The sequence below is a fragment of the Lactuca virosa genome, chromosome 8, assembly GCF_052849685.1.
Source record: "Lactuca virosa cultivar CGN04683 chromosome 8, Lactuca_virosa_CGN04683_v6, whole genome shotgun sequence".
In the NCBI taxonomy this organism is placed as follows: domain Eukaryota; kingdom Viridiplantae; phylum Streptophyta; class Magnoliopsida; order Asterales; family Asteraceae; genus Lactuca; species Lactuca virosa.
Window position 1 is genome coordinate 362,335,660 of NC_136433.1, and position 14,381 is coordinate 362,350,040.

Consider the following 14,381-nt stretch of genomic DNA (forward strand, 5'->3'; position numbering starts at 1 on the left):
ATCACCCACATCATAGATTAAAGAAATTTACAACAATGACATCATTTGTTATTTGACACGCAAATCACAAAAAAATCACCTCTTCGTATTATTTTTGTCAAGTAACCTATGATTAATTTAAAATCCTTACATTATCATTATAAATTCACTGTTATTAAAAACTAAGAGCGAACGCACTCTCACATACAATGTTTTTCTTTAAACTTAATAAAATCCAAATTACTCTAAAACTTGATTAAATTTCATGATATGGGACATTACTTAATAAATATTGTACCTTTCCTTTCGACTTCATAGCTCGTCTCTTAAAGAAATAAACAAACATAATATTTCCTTGCTTTGCAACGAGACTCATACTTGTAGTTTTTACATTGCATGTATCTCGTGCTTTTGTATTGTACTTATAATAACTTATTGTTTAAATTAATTTGTCAACATGATGTTATATGGTTATCAAGAAATAACAATTTATTAATTACTATGACGTGTCAACAATTTTTATTTGGTTATCAAGAAATAACAACTTACTATGAAAATGTGTCAACAGTTACAATAAGGTTATCAAGATATAGCAACTTAATATCCAATTGTGTCGACAATTACCATACACTTGTCAAGAAATAGAAATTTACTATCCAATTGTATGAATATTGTTAACGTATCCCTCCAGGAAATGTCAAAAGAGAAGTCAAACTGACACCAGGCTTGGCCTAGTCAGAACCCAATCTAAAGCCAAGTCCGGGCCTTCGTCAACACGAGGGGCGCTGATAAGGCGATTAAGGTGTAGAGCCGTGCCTTAACCCCTTCTCCGAGAAATCGTACCCTGGCAAATGTGGGACCAATCAGAGAGTCCCACTCGCTCATCAGACAATAGTCACGATCTTCGTGAACATTTGGAAGATCTCCTTCCAGCCAATGGGAGAAGAAGGCAAAAGGCATAACGGAGGACCCTCCAATATGGTTCCGCCACGTCGCACCTCACGAGAGAATCCTCAACAGAATCAGTTGAGAGACACGCCTCTAAGACAGGTATAAAAGGATCCTTCTTCCTCACGAAGAAGGGGACAAAATTCTCTCCTTTCTATAATCACTTACCATCTCTCTCAGATCTCATACTAAGTAGATCGTCGGAGCTTCGTCCCGGGATCCCCTCTCGGACGTCGACTAATGATCTCTATCTTGTTTTGTACTGTGATATCAGGGAAGTCGTTTCTGCAAGAGTCTCAGGCAATCTCGATCCACCCATTCTCCGACATATCACAACATTTGGCGTCATCTGGGCGTATCTCTAGAACGATACATCCACGCAACAAATTTAACGAGCAACAATGGCAAACGAGATCCCAATAGTTTATGGAGCACTAGAAAAAATCCCGCTGCGTCCGATACAGTCACTAGAAGGAGGGCAAACTTCCGTTCAGGAAGAGCACGTATCAAATCGCACACCGGTTTCACAAATGCCATCTAGTTCTGCAGTACAGACAGTAGCAACTCTCACGGCCAGCCTCTGGCGTCCAACAGCCAACACAATTCCACAAGTGGCGATCGTAACCACAACTCCACAAATTGTCACAACACATCAAACAGACATCCCTGTTTCAAAACAATAGCCTCTCCCACTTACCTCCGGCACCGGGACGTGGATCCCACACACCATTCAACCACAACCATAATATTCCCCAATGTTATACCCGCAAGCCACCGTGATAGGTTTTCCTCACATGCTGATATATATACAACAACCACCAATCCGCAACACGTTGGTACAACACACCCCATATCCAATCCCAACACTGTCCCAACCACAAACCACAGGCGGCCAGATATCGACAAGCCAGGGACCCGACTATTATGGACCCAACACCCAGTTCCCAGCACAATCCGAGTTTAATCCCTTCATGACAAAGGCTCGACCATTTACCCCATACGCTCAACAGTATACAGGAACAAGCCCGCATATGGCTCCTCCGACAGGGCAGCATAGAATCCAGTAAATTGGGTTGGCTCCAAACCTACCGCAGTATCAACCGTACATCTCGCCAGCGGCCATGCATAACCAGATGTATGCAAGCCCGTACCAAATGCAACAGCACATGGCCTACGGCGGGATGTTATACTCATGCATATATGGACAACCCCATGCGAAGCGCTAGCTCTAATTTCAGCCACGAGCTGCTGCAGTACGAGATTCCGTACATGGCAATGATCCCACACAAGCCCAAATATGACGGTACTACAGACCCATACGACCACATTGACAATTATGAATGGATGATGACATCCATCAAGATGGATCGTCGCTTCACCTGCACTTATTTTCCTTGCACCCTAACCGGAAATGCAGGCAAGTGGTTCAAATATTTGAGGTCGGGCAGCATCTCCAGTTTTGAGAAACTAAAATACCTTTTCCTCAAAAATTTCATGCAGTTGAGGAAAGGCAAGGGGGGCGCTAATTCTGTAATGGCATGCAAGCAGAGAGAGGGGGAATCGATCCGTGAATATTATCATCGGTTCACGCTGGAGACCTTGAATGTTCCAGGACATGAAGAGTTCCTGGTAACAGGCGCTTTCGCCCAAGGTTTACTCTCGGGCCCCCTATCGAAGAAGATGCAGGGACTGTCCCCAGATCCCGGGACGAACTCAAGTTCCGTGTTGAAAAATACCTGAGGCAAATCGAAGGGGAAGAGCGAAAGGAGGCCAATATCAAAGCTATAGCCAATGCATATACAAAGCAGGAGGAGGTGGTGTCGCGGCCAATCTCGACCTAGCACGGAAGGCAAGATGGCGACCAGCAGCGACACAATCGTCACCGCCGGCATATGTCTAGAAGGTACAGACCGTTCTACTGGGACGATAGCAAAAGCGGTCATACCGATGTTCATGCAATCAACAAGGCCCCAGCCAAGGAAAACAAAGACAAACCCAAGTTCTATGAGTATCATAAAAGCAAAACGCACGATGCAAACGAGTGTACAGTGCTAAAGAGGGAGATTTATTAAAAACAACTCGTGGGGAACATAGTTGATATAGCAAAAGACCTTAGGGAAAATTTCGACGAAGATAAACACTAGCCCAAAAATCAAAAGGATGGAGGAAAAGACCATGAAAAAAGGGGGGGGGGAGATACTCACCATCATCGGGCCCCGCCCATGCACCAACCACCAAAGCCGATATTCGGATGCAGGGCCATACCACCAAAACGTCCTCAACATAACATTCTCAGTAAATGACCCTAGGCCAGAACATTGGGACCCCAATGATTCATTGCACATCACTGGCTTTGTTAGTCAACACCATGTAGAACAAGTTTACATCGATAACGGAAGCAGAGTCAACGTAATCTACGAGCAATGCCTTCGTCAACTGCCAATCAAATGGAAAGAGTACCTCCAGCTACCGCGCCAGGGCCCACTAGTTAGCTTCACTGGTCACCGCATTTGACCAACGGGAACAGTCAGAATCCTGTTCACATTGACTTATCATGACGGAGCAAAGGAGATTACAAGGGTGCTCGAATTCTCGGTTGTCGATCGCCCGACAGAGCACAACATTCTCTTAGGCCGGCCTGCGCTTTTCCAGCTGCAAGCAATCCCATCTACTCTCCACGGTGTTCTCAAATTCAGCACGTGTGATGGGTCAGCAATGGTAGTAGTGACCAAGCCGACAATTGGGCACGACGCCCAACGAGGAGCAAGACAAGAAACCCAATCACGTCAAAACGAAGGTCGCCAAAAAAGAGAAGACCCACAAAGGAAATCTGTTGTGGCTCAAGTGCCATCCCACGAGACCAGGAAACGACGACGAGATGTGTTCAGTCGGCTCGCAACATCTCTCCCACAGAAGGGAACTCACCCCGATCCAAGGAGCGCTCAACAAGAATACAGAGCGACAAGCACACGGTGAGAAAACGCTGGCTCACAGGCAAAGGCGCCTGCCTGGCCCATAATTGAAAACCAGGCAAGGCCCAGCAAAAGAACAATTCGGGCTCCAAAGCAAATCTTCGTCGATAAACCAAAACCCCTCAGAACAGAGGGCGCAAGTGCACGAAACAACAATAGCGGAGGCGGAATGCCGTTCGTTTTAACGAGCAGGTTTTCCCGTAGGAGAGCACTAACAAGAGCCCTCAGTAAACAAAGCAACATCTACAGTGATAGCGGTACATGCATGAAAGATGGGTGTGCAGAAACGTACAGGAGGCACTCTCACCCAGCCAAGGGGAGGCGCTTCCCACGGTTGTAACACGCATCGGGTCGCAAAGAAAGACAGACGATAACATCCCCAGGGAATGAGAAATGAAACATAACTCCCCCATGCCAGGCCCCGCTGGGGAAAATAAGAGGAAGCCCCAACCTATGAAGGCTAATCTACATCAGGCGTAGAAAGACGTCACTGCCAAACAAGAAGTATGGCCCAACTCTGTACAGGATAGCCATACTTCTGGTGCCAAAGAAAAGATCGGGAACATGCCCTGACACTTAGACATTCAGGGTCTATTGTCTCATGTCTTTTTTCCTTTTAGAAATGATATAATTTGCATTTTGAAAAAACTTTCCAGAATTCGGTATTGCAAAAACACAAAATATAGAGGTTGTGCATATTTTCCAATTAGCAACATCGACTGATCACTTACGCTACTTGAGCAAAATCTATGCAAGAATGCAACTGTATGTCTTAAAAGAGTCATAATCTTTACCTACAATATGTCAAATAACATCTCAGAGCTGAGATAGTGTAAATGGCACAAAACGAGGGGTCGTAAAAGGTTCATAACCTTTCCCCCTAAAATTGAACAGTAAAGGCCTTGAAATGACGATCCCAGCCAGTGTATTAGTAGCTACACTATACAACATAGTCAATAGCATTGACTATTATTTCACGGCTTAATATCATAAGCCTAATTAAACATACTAGTCAGAGGAACATAACTCAGTAGTAGCAGCTATGCGACATCTGAAGCACACGTTACCAGATTAACGCAAACCCTAGAACAAGGGAATGTGCAAAAACAAATTACAGCTCAAAGCATTTGCATACATACAAAAAAAGAAGGGAAGAGAACACTTCCATACCAAATACAAAACAAAAAACACAATCCATGGTTATTAGCAACCAATGTTTTACACTATACACATAGTACACAGAAAGAAGAACAACAAGGGGCATATACAAGTCAGCCCTCGGAGTCCGAGGAAGAACCTCTCGGGCTCAGCTTGCCACAAAAATGATGGAAGCCATCATAATCTAACTCCCTTAAACGGACGAGGCCAGCAAAATCTGTCTCGGCAAAAGATGTAAGGTCAGTGTTGACCTCCTTGGCCCTGCTCGCCACTTGGCCAAGACCCGGAACTTCAGATTTACCAGAAGATGTTGAGCAACCACTCAGTTGCCTCCCCTTCTCAAACCCAAGGGCTTCACAAGCCTCACGAACATCCTGGACCCCTTTGGCGAACTCAGCGCTCTCGATGACCCTGTTAATCACACGAACCACCCCCTTTTGCAACACCCATTGCAAACTACCTCGAGCAACGACACCTTCAGCACGGGCTCGAGCTAATTGACGTTGGAACCTTGCCAGTCTACTCGTCAGCACATCCTTCTCTCGAGTGAGAGAACTCACTTGGTCCTCAAGTCGCTCTGACCGGTCCTCCAAATTAACCACTTGATCCTCTAAAGCGGCTTTCTTGTAGGCCACAATGTTGTTCTGCTCAGCAAGAACTTGAGGCTCCGCCTCTGAATCACGAACCTCCTCCCTCATGCCTGCCAAGGAACCCTATAGTACCTGCTGGGAGTACAAAAGATCTGATGCGCAGGGACAAGGTTTGAAAACTCAAACCTTGAGTTAATGCTTAAGATCAATGTCTGCTTACTAAGGAATGTTCCAGTCAATTCTGGCAAGACCATTCAAGTATGAGTTAATGCATTCAACAAAGTATTCACGATATTAGTGAAGAGTGAAGATAATGATCAAGGTAAAGACAATAAATGAAGAACAAGAAGAATGTTTGAGAGAATAACTTGGAAGGTGAAGTAAACTAGAATATTGCTATATTTGTTTGAACAATACGTAGTTTGATATTGTCATTGAATGTTCCTTGTAAAGGAGAATAGGGTACATAGTACAAACCATAAACATACTTAGGACTGGATAATAGAGTTACTTCTCACACTCTGATTATCTAAGTTGACAAAAAGACTAAGTCCTATGATACGTTACATCAAACAAAATGATAAATCTAATTAATACAGACTGAAGAATACATTCGGAAAATACTCATTCAAAACATCCAATTCAGAACATAGACTGTGTTCTGGACACCAATTTCACTCCGGAACACTGATTGACTCCTGAACATCTTCTGACTTCGGAACACCATCTTACTCCGGAACTGGATTACTTCGAATCATACAAGGACAGAGATTTCTAGAGGTTCACTTTCAGGTTCCAACAATCTCTCCCTAAGTGAACTTAGCAATCTGGTAAGTTTAGCTTGAATCTTCCTTGATGAAAATGTATGTCGTGTACAACCATTCTCTAACCGCAATGTACCATTGAAGCTGACTTACGAACTTAGGCTTCACATGCTCTGGAGCGTTGGACTTGTATGCTCGACTGATGAACTTCTGAAGAGCCTTAGTGGGAACCAAGTGCTTGTCTTGAACTCGGAAGAAGTCATTTTGATTTATTTTTCTTTGAAGGTGGAAAAAGCCTAATACTGGTTCATCGATGGGTCCTTCCATAAGGATTTCAGCTTCGGGTAGTTTGACGTTGATTTTGGCCAAATATTTATCTGTTCCGAATAGGTGGGCCAGTTCATAATCGCATCTACAGAACTCAGCAACGTAATCCTTAAGAAAGCTTAAGGCAGAATGGTAAGCTCCCATATTGACATCATTTGACTGGATGCATTGGAAGTGAGCAGCAATAGTCAAGATATCATTTGGATTAAGAGCAGAGAAATCAACATCAGTAATGGTCTTGCAGGTTGGTTTGTTCCGGAATATTTGAAACCGGAATAGAATGCAATTGAGTTCAAACTTTTTCAAAATTTTCCTTCCAAATCCGGAAATCTTAGTGATCCTTATCCGAGACCAAACTTCTTTGAGAGGAAGTGCGTTCTTGGCATAAAATGTCTTCAGTCTTTCACGCTCGGTCAGGATGATCATTTGAGGATCATCCTCCGGATGAAGAGGAGAAAATTTGGTGTAGAACTTGCTGAAGGGAGAAAAAGGAAAATCAAGTTGTTCCGAATCATTGTTTGGAATGTCATAGTACATGAAAGGCACTATGTCGACATCCTTTAGAATTCCTTCTTGACAGAGTGGAGAGATCCCTAGAATTGGATGGGGATTTTCATCCTTAAAAGATTGGATCTGGATGCTATCTTCAAGGGCTTGAAGGATCTCAGCTTGACACCAGCCTGATTTTGGCTTTGGTGGAGGTCCGGAGTAGTGAGATTGATAGCTTTCAGTGATGGCTTCTTACCCTTGTGTTGTTGCTTCTGACGAGTGGAGAGGATGTGTTGCATATTCTCATCGATGGTAAACTTTGGAGGTGAGGAAGGCAGAGGCTCTTACAGAATGTCATCTGGCTTCTGGAGTGGAGAGCCTTCGTCAATTGGAGTAATTTTTAGACCTGAAATAGGAGGTAGCATCGAGGCAGTGGCTCGGAAGGCGTCAACCGTCAATTTGGTTTTGGCCTTAGCCATTTGAATACTTCTTTTGAGAACATCTGGCAGTGTAGTTGGCCATGAGACTGCGGACCAAACTTTTTGTTCTTCCTACGTCAATATCTTAGTAGGTAGCTTCCTTGGAGCCTGGAGACCTACTATGGCGTTGGTGACGTACTCCACTTCTTCTTCGTCACTTCCATTGTCATCATCGTTTCCTAGAAGTCCGAAAAGTACTTGGACTTCATCATCGGATATTTCATCTCCGAGCTGATATTCCAAGGCAAATTTCCATGGTTGACTTGGGCCTTCTCCCCCTCTTGCAACGGTGGGCCTGACAACCTGTGCAACCACAAGAGACTCCTTCAAATCAGAAAATTTCTCAAACACCTTCTAAAAGCTGGTGTTGAGTTGAAGGGTTAGGGTGTCATAGGCTTCAGCGGTGGGGGCCTGGGCTTTGAGATGGTTAAACAGCTCATGAAGAATACAATATTTCATCAAATTTATTGTTCGGAACATCCACGATGTTCCAACAGGCCCTGAGAAGCTTGAGGAGAACTTGTTGCATGATGAGGTTCATCTCATATTTGATATTTGCATATTTAGCCATATATTTAGTATAGATTTTTATTAATTATTAGCTAATTATTTGCATATTCTGGACAAAAGGTACTTAATAATGTTTAAATTGTATTTTCAGTCCAGAAGTCATGCTCGGGAGCAAAAAGGAGGAAGGAGATGCAATTAGAAGTTGCAGAATGAAGAAATAAGTACAAACCTGAAGCTACTCGGCGAGTCCAATCGTCTACTTGACGAGTTTCCACGAATGTTCGCGAAGAAATACGTAGAGTCCTTGCCGTACACGGATTTTACGAAGAAACTCGGCGAGTTGGGTATCTACTCGACGAGTTGACCCTGTTTTGAGGATCTTGTAAATAGAGGTCAAATTCCGAATCCACTATCTTTTCTGGCTTTTCTGGAAGATACTTTGCGACTAAGGAAACCCTTGGAGACCTGAAGAACATGAGAAGAACCCTAATCTCTCATTCTTAGAAGATTCAAGGCAACTTAGGTTTAATTTTCCACTTTATCTTTGAATTGAACAATGTTTGAGTTGATTACTTTCGTTTTTAGCTTTTTGACTACTGTAATCATGAGCTAAATTTACTAGCTTCTGTTTGGGTAAGACAAATTTGAGAATATGGTTTGATTAATGGTAGGATTAACTCTAAATTGGTGATTTTGTTAAATTAAGCTTGTTAAAGATCCTTATGCATTAACCATAACTATTTTCTGTTAATAGGAAGGCAATTAGGCTGCATGAACATCTCTTAATTGTTTACCTCATGTGATTTATGTGAACACTTTATTATGTGCCTAGGATTAGCGAATGTGAAACTAGGATTAACTAGAAAGTGGGTAAATTAATGTGTGAGCTTGTGTGACAAACCAACAACAAGAGGCTAATTGAATTATTAATTTGATTAACCATTACTAGTCTTATTTAACCCGAATAAATAACCTAGAGAATTAATTAATTTAGACAACTGACCACTGCTTGAATTAGTTTATTTTCTAAGGATTAGCGATAGCGAATGTGAACCTAATCACCTGAATCGGTAGCCAATAAAAGGTTAATCCATTGCACTATTACCATTAAATCAACCATAGGATCAATTGAGTCGAACCTGAACAGAAGTCCCTTTTAGATATTGAATTTAGTTGGTCTTTGCTTGCTTAGTTGTTAGTTAGTTATTTAGTTTAACTGTTAGTAAGTTTCTAGTCTTGTAAAACTAGAGAAAACCCCTCTTTTATTATTTGATATTTTTAGATAATTATAGTAATTAGTTTAATTGCCGTTTCCTGAGTTCGATACCTTGCTTACTAGATCTATACCACCAATTGACAGGTCCACTGCCTTTTGTGTGATTAATTTACAAATTAGAAGTAGGAATAAAACTAGTTGGTTTTACACACATCAAGTTTTTGGCGCCGTTGCCGGGGAACGGTTCTAAATTTAAATTGATTACTATTGTTATCGATCCTTTGTGTGAGATTTCTCTCGCACAAAGTTACTGCTTTTAGTAGATTTAAGATTAGAATTAAATTTCAGTTCCAAGCTTTTAGGAAGTTTGTTTACAATTTTTGCTGTTTTTGCATCGAACTCGCCGAGTCCCTACGACCAGACTCGACGAGTCCATCGCTGAACAGCTATTTTCGTTTTTAGTTCTTTTTTTTTATTCCTTTTACGTGTGTCTTTCTGTTTATTTGCAGTATGTATATGACCAGAGGAGGAAATACACCCTTGATTCCACCACTTGAAGACCCGGAAGCTACTTTAAAGAAGAACAAATGAAAAACCGTTGGAGAATCCGCATCTTTAAAGAACTCACCTTTGAAGAATATCAGATTTGTTTTCAGCAAGAAGAAGAGTAGTAAATCAGGAGGATCCAGCATTTCCTTGGCGAACGAAGACCCAATCAAGGAGGACATCGAGTACGAATCCGAACGAGAAGAAAGCGAATTTGAAGGAAGCGATTTAGAAGGCGGATTCGACACCACCATGGCTAACATCGATGAAGTTCCCATGGGCGAATGGAAGAAGAAGATGCCTGAAGACACCGGTCCGGGGCTCGTGCAACCCGCGATTCCCGCAAACGCCAATTTTGAACTCAAAGGCCACATACTCGCCCAACTTAAGGAGATTCCATTCTATGGAAAAGATCACGAAGACACGTACAAGCACCTAGAAGAGGTCAGCGACATAACCGACTACTTTAATTTTCCTAATGTGGCATGCGATACCGTTTTGCTTCGTATGCTTCCCGTCACGTTCAAAGGTGCTGCAAAGGATTGGCTCAAGTCACTCCTTCCCGGATCCATCACTACATGGGCTAAGATGAAAGAAGAATTTATTGATCAATTTTGCCCTCCCTCAAAGATAGCCAAATTAAAGAAAGCTATTGCCAACTTTGAACAACAAGTTGGAGAATCCTTATATGAGGCGTGGGAGAGATACAAAGGCTTGCTAAGAAACTGCCCACATCATGATCTAAATAGTCAACAAGAAGTCTCCATTTTCTATGATGGAGTGAATGTAACCACAAGGCAGCTTCTTGATTCGCAAGGACCTCTCACAAAGAAGCCACCCCCGGAAATCAAGGAGTTAATTGAAGAATTCTCTAAGCATTCTAGAGAATATCATAATCCTAGGAATAATCCAATTAGAGGGGAGGTGAATTCTGTTTCTGAGGACATGGCGGCAATGATGGCAATGTTGAAAAGCATGGATAGGAGGATGGATAAGATGGATCAAACATTCCATGCTATTCGGGTTGGATGTGAGAATTGTAACGGACCTCATCTTACTAGAGATTGTGATTTGGATGAGAATGGAAACAAGAAAGCTCAAGTATTCTATTCAAGCGGAGATAGATTCGATAATGATTGGCGAAAATCGAAGAAAGAATGGCTACCATATGATGAGTACAAAAAGGTGAAGGAGGAAAAGTTTAGACAACAAGCAAGGGGTTTTTACCAAAAGGAGGAGCCGGTGCAAGAAAGGAGACCACACTTGGAAGAAATGCTCACTAAATTTGTAGCTGCATCTGAGAAAAGACATAATGACCATGATGCTGCAATACAAGATACAAGAACAATACTAAGGAATCAACAAGCATCTATTCATAACATTGAGAAACAGCTAGAGCAGCTGGCCCAACAAATCAATCAAAGACAACTTGGTGATCTTCCAAGCAATACCGAAAAGAATCCACGAATGGAGCATTTGAATGCTATAATAACTAGTTCTGAAAAAAATTTCACTCCTCTGACCCCTACCCAGAAGGCCTCAATAAAGGTGCAAGCAGAAGAAACAGGAAACTCGAATTCAGCAAAACCCGACTCGACTCGCCGAGTTCCAGTCATGGACTCGACGAGTCCAAGGCCCGAGGACAGAACTGTTTATTCTTTAAAGCCTTCCAGGGCACCTTTGCCATTTACGGTTCGATCCATACCTGATGATCAAGTTAAAGAGTATAGGAAGTTTCTGGAGCATGTAAAGGCCCTTCAAGTCAACATTCCATTTGTTGAAACGATACTTCAAACGCTTAAATATGCAAGCTTGTTGAAAAGTCTATTTGCCTCTAGAAAAGATATGGCAGAAGTAGCTGAACTAGTGTTGAATGAGCTGCCTGAAAAGAGGGGTGATCCGGGAAGCATCTCCATACCTTGTCAATTTGGGAACATAATTGCTACTCATGCGTTGACCGATTCGAGTGCAAGTATTAATCTAATGCCATATTCTTTCTTAAAGAAGCTGAATTTACCGGAGCCAAAGCCGATTCATATGAAGATCCATCTAGCCGATAAGACAATAATACATCCAAAAGGAGTGTGCGAAGATCTTCTCATCAAAGTTGATAAATTTGTTTTCCCCGTGGACTTTGTAGTGCTTGACATGGAAGAAGACCCTAAAGTTCCAATCATTCTTGGGAGACCATTTTTGAATACCGCTTGTGCATTAGTCGATGTGTGCGAATCTACTCTAACACTAAGGGTGGGGAACGATTCAGTGGTGTTTAAACCAGAACAAGAGAAAAAGTATGAAAGGACAAAAGATGAAAAAGTTTCCTCAATAGATTTGGATGATGAAGTGTTAGAAAGAGAGCTTGCACTTTTACAAGAAGAAAATCCAAGTCAATTTCTATTACCTTCTGGAGGGAATTTCGATGCTGGAAAAGATTTAAAGGAGATAGAAAGGTTGCTAGAGGAAGCTGATTCAAAAGAAACAATAAAAATTGTGGAAACCTCACCGACTCGCCGAGTAGCATCCACTGACTCGACGAGTCCAAACGAGAACTTCAAAAATGCTGACGATTTTGTCCTACTACTTACAAATCCCCTTTCTGGCCTTGACGGGCACACTTTTCCTGATCCTTTGGAAATTCCAATAGAAGAGAGTGAAATTGTTGAAAATTTTTGTGACTTCCAACACGCACAATTGGCTTACCTTGACACGATGATGCAAAAAGAGGAAGCAATTCAGCTTGACAAGAAGGTAAGCTTGGGAGAAAAGGAGAATGCAAAGGCTTGGAATGATAACATGAATAACTCATCCATTGAGTCAAACATGGCTAATCAAGAGATCGAGTCAACTACAATCAAAAGAACCAAACCTCGAGCCCAAGTTTCTACTAATTATGAAGTATTTACATTTGAACTACCGGATTCTTTAGTATGTGACGGAAGTGAGGAAGAATCCTTAATATCAAGTGATGATGAAGTGGCAACTGTACGGGAAATCGAGATTGACGAAGAAGAAGTACAAAAGATGGGTCCAAAGAACGGGGTGAAGAAGAAGAAGATTGGGAAACAGATCAAGTATGCAATTGAAGAAGATGTCACAAGGAAAAGGAAGGAAGAATTGCGACGGGCATATAAGAGAAAAATACACGCTTACAAGACAAAGTATAAACAACAAAAGATTAAGCGTGAATTCCCGATGAAGGAAAACGAAGAAACGTAGAGCGGGAAGGAGTCCAGCTAACGACTCCTCAAAAAGAAGCGCTTCCGGGAGGCAGCCCGAGTTTAGAGTTTGCTTTCTTTTTCCTTTATTTTTCATTTGAAGTTTTCTTAGGATCTGCTTTTATCATTCTTCTTCTGAGTTTCTGATGATTGCTTGAGGGCAAGCAATGCTCAAGTGTGGGGTGTGGCATACAATTTAAAATTTTGATGTTTTTCGCTTTCTGAATAAAAGACTCGTCGAGTCCCGAAACCTGCTCGACGAGTCCATTTGAGAAATCCCGTTTAAATGCAGAATCGCGAAACTACTCGGCGAGTAGGTACACCTACTCGGCGAGTCCACGTATTTACCAGAAAAAAATTATTTTTTTCACATTCAGTAAAAGGGGTTTTTAACCCTAATTGAGAAACATTTCAACATTTCATAGCCGCCGCCCATACACGAAGAGAGAGTTCCCTCAAGGTTTTCATCTTGATTTCTTCCATTTTCTTCCAAATCCAACCACAAGGTAACCATTTTTCACCTTTAATCTGTTAAAAGTTTCAATCTTTGGTGTAGTTCTACCCTTAATTTCTGCAAAATCCCGATTTTGACTAAACTTCGATTTTAGGGTTTTGAGTTCTTGTTTATTTAGGACGTTTTAGACAAAATTTCTTATATATTGATGCTCCTGGAACATACCGAAGCAAACCCCTGAAGTAATTTTTAGGTTTGGCCGGTTAATTTCATCTAACAGATCTGGACTCGCAAGGTTCGTCCTGCTCGTCGAGTCGGTTCGTGGACTCGGCGAGTCCATGTTGCAGAAGCCAGGAATTTTTATGTTTTTAATCTTTCTGTGTTTTGTTTTTGGTATGTTTGGTTGTGTTTTGCAGGCAGAATGTCTAGAAGAGGGCAGAGTTCCAGGGGAGGTGACTATGGGGATCTTTCATGGTTAAACTTTCCAAGCATTACCTCAAAATCTTCATTGGCTCGTGCGAAAAATAAACTGGAAGCATTGAAACGCAAGGAAATATATGTTCCAAATGCAATTGACTGGCAGTGGATTGGTCAAACTGGGTTGGAGGAGGAATTGACCCCTTATTTGGTCAAGTCTTTCAACAAAGAGGGGATGAATATAGTTTGCGATGGCTGGAGCCGACTCTTTAAAATTCAAGAGCCCGTTTATCAAGAGTTGTGGTGGGAATTCTTTG

At 42.0% G+C, this 14,381-nt stretch overlaps 1 non-coding gene across 1 annotated transcript; it reads right to left on the bottom strand.

Annotated features, from left to right (window-relative positions):
* Positions 1-10,614: 10,614 nt before the first annotated feature.
* On the bottom strand, positions 10,615-10,721 carry LOC145135220 (small nucleolar RNA R71). Its single transcript, XR_013719681.1, has one exon. It is a non-coding gene; the product is annotated as a small nucleolar RNA R71 (small nucleolar RNA).
* Between the last annotated feature and the right edge of the window lie 3,660 nt (positions 10,722-14,381).